The sequence below is a fragment of the Sinocyclocheilus anshuiensis genome, unplaced genomic scaffold (genome assembly GCF_001515605.1).
Source record: "Sinocyclocheilus anshuiensis isolate Anshui unplaced genomic scaffold, SAMN03320099.WGS_v1.1 scaffold160, whole genome shotgun sequence".
NCBI classification, from domain to species: domain Eukaryota; kingdom Metazoa; phylum Chordata; class Actinopteri; order Cypriniformes; family Cyprinidae; genus Sinocyclocheilus; species Sinocyclocheilus anshuiensis.
In genome coordinates this window covers 191,950-195,216 of record NW_015554119.1, presented here as the reverse complement: position 1 = coordinate 195,216, position 3,267 = coordinate 191,950, and the positions used below count along the sequence as shown (strand labels likewise).

General features: G+C 37.8%; 1 protein-coding gene across 1 annotated transcript in view; it reads right to left on the bottom strand.

Moving 5' to 3' along the window:
- Window positions 1–3,267, bottom strand: part of LOC107670011 (nuclear GTPase SLIP-GC-like) — a 21,253-nt gene that overhangs the window by 7,208 nt on the left and 10,778 nt on the right. The gene's annotated exons all lie outside the window — the stretch shown is intronic.

The following is a 3,267-nucleotide window of genomic DNA, read 5'->3' as shown; positions in this document are numbered from 1 at the left end:
TTAATCCGAGCTGTGAGATTTACAAGACGTAAATTCATCCTCTACTGTCTAGTTTCCGGTGAACTGGGAAAAGAGTAGAGTAGACTAAACTTTATAGTTACCAACACAATGTGTATATGATATCAATAAAACATGTTGTCAAATTATAATTGAATGGATTATTATTGCCACTTCCATATACATTTTACAAACTATAAAGGTATTGTTTTGCTAGTACTTATGTGTATTTAGATGTCTGAAACCTAAAATAAGCATTATATGGTTGAAAACACTGAATAGTTGTGATAATATGACAAGCGATTAGTGAATCCGATCTGGCTCCGCGCCAGCAAAATCGCGAAAGCAGATTTGAATTCAAGAGTTGATGTCGTGACACACTGAACGTTCTAATCACACCCGTGTGATTGTACGCTTCAGGGACCAGCCAAGACTGATCACACCAGTGTGATCGTATGCATCAAAGGGTTAATCATGTCATTTAGTTCAGGTGTGTCTTGTTAATTGTACTCGACCCCATGTATTTAAGTCTCAGTCTGTGCGTTCTGTCTTTGTCGGGTCTACTATGTTATGTACATGTGTCTTCAGCTGTTCCTAGTGTGGATTACCCCTGTTCTGGATTGCATTAAAGCCTGTCTCTTTGATCCACGTCTCTGCGTCCGTTCCTCCGACACAGTCAGTGACAGTCATATTATTAATATTAATAATATGATATGATGTATTGCATTGTTACCTTAAATATGCACTATATACACAAATCAAGTGGAAGAGAAAGAGACGATCATTACTAAACAGAAAAGAAGTTAATTTCTACTTAGTTGAAACTGAAATTAAGTGTTATGTTAGAGCAGTAATATTTAGAAGATATACAAGATATACACATCTGAGGTCCTTTTTTTGAAACATTAAATACACACAGTGTGTTTGCTTTGACTTTGAATTGATCTCATCATCATCCAGTGTGTCTGGAATGACATGAAGAAACAGAACAAACTGAGACAGACTAAATCCAGAAGAACTGTGGAAACGTCTCCAAGATGCTTCAAGAAACCTACATGTATAATTACTTTTTTTCGTTAAATATAAAAAATGTATAAAGTATAAAGGTAATGTACAGCAGACCCCAGCTATTATCTTTATCCTCTCTAACACTGCCATCTGTTGTTGAAATGTGAAAATTATGCTAGACGCATTAATTCGACTGATCGTTTTTAATTTAAATAGCCTACATTCGTTCTTTGGTCACTCCCTTTTAAATCCAAATCCCTTTTTAAACTATTGAAAAAATAGATATACGCCCAAGTGAACATGTATCGCTCTTATCCGAGAAATAGCCTTCTACACCTGCTATTTACCACATATTGACATCATTCTCGATTTAGATCTCAAAGTACTATTTTAATGCCTTCTTTTCAAGTTTTTTTAATGCTCTATTAATTCAATGCCACAAGAACATGAGGTATTACATATTCACATGATCAAATTAACATTATTAGCTGCCAGAGAAAAAAAAAGAAAAAAAGGGAAGAAAATTACATAAAGTTCAATGCTTTCAGAGCATTAAAAACTGGGATGCCGTCTGGTCTCGGTGTGTCTGACACTTGAAGAGAATTTACAGCTGACACAATGTCAACCTCACTGACTGCATGTGAGCATTCTTCATCCAGTGATGAACCTGTCTCATGTGTCAAAAGATGCTTTTTTAAATTCAGCCATTGGAAGACTGCTTGTATCTGGCGATCTTTCTGAAAAGGTATTGCAGGAATGTTTGTCTCTAAAGACACAGGCTGATGGTCTTTGTTTTCATTCATCTCCGAGTCTCTTATTTCACAACTTCTGACATGCCACATACATTCTTCCGGAACAAAGAAGTAATCCAGTCTGGACACAGGAGAGTCTTTTATGTAGTATGTATAATCCTGCTTTATGGGGTTCTTTCTTCTCCAGACATCAACCAGCTGAAGAGATTTCATGAACTTCTCCACAAATAAAAGCAATTTACTATGAGTACTGTTTGTAATCTTGTTCCATTTTTTGTCAATAAATCTATTGAGAACCGTGTTGAAATCTCCACCGATCACCAGCAGCCCTGTGGTCATTGACTGCAGGTACCTTGAAAGTTTATCAAGGGTTTTTGTGTCTGTGTGATGGTTGTAAACACTAACCAGAGTGTACGGCTGACGTTTCAGCTTACATTTCAACACAACATAAGCTCCACAGGTATCTTTTTCATCACTTATGTGTTCAAAATCTAGGCTTTTCCTCACTAGTATGGCTGTTCCCTTGCTGGAGGATGTGTACTTTGTGTAGAAAATATACCACTCATCTTTATAGTCTTCTATAATATTTCCTACTCCAATGTGTGTCTCTTGTAAGAAAACAACGTCAGCATTTTGTAGTTCTTGAAATTTCTGATCTCTTTGTCGTTTAAGTCCGTTAACATTCCAAGTGATGAAGTTTATGGTCTGTGAAGCCATTGACAGATCTGCTCTCACAGACCCACCTTTACAAAGCTTCTCTTGCGCATGCAAATTTAATTTACGCTTACAGTCTTATGTACACTTCCACAAATATTACCCTGCGTATGCAAATCTTTTTGACGTCATTTTACCTTCATAAGCGGCTACTCTCGTTGACTGCCGTCTGTAGCGGTGCTTCAAGTCGAACGCACCTATACATTGTATGCGCAAATTCAGAGCGTCGCATCTGGGTGCGTCAATGGTGCTTGTGCTTTTTTAAAATCGTAATAAACCGGTGTTTATTACGGTTCGTTACGGCAGGCAAACATTCAGAAGCGGGACCCGCTTTCAAACGGCAACATATCGGTTTAATTGCAGGTGAGTGACAATTCAATAGACCAATTTGGAGTAAACGTCGCAGCTGCCTTTTCTTATCAGAATTGTAAAATATGATCTCGGAATTGCGAGAAAAAAGTCAGAATTTTGAAATACAAACTCAAAATTACCTTTTTTTAAATTCTTTTATTCTATGGCTTCCATAGACCGCTACTTTAAACCTGTCATTTCTGCCACCAGATAGGCTCCGCCCACAGAAAACGTCATCACTGTTTGCAAACACCAAATTGGTCTATTAAATCCAATGAACAATGAGGCTAGTATTTCGCTGCCTGTCTTTACTGGTGGACTAGATACAGTGCGTTCCATACGGGATATATCGCCCTCCGAAGGGCACTTCAGAGTGAAAACAATCATGGCCGCCATACTGAAGGGTCGTTCCAAACCGAAGTGCTCAAAACTGGCAACTTCAAAG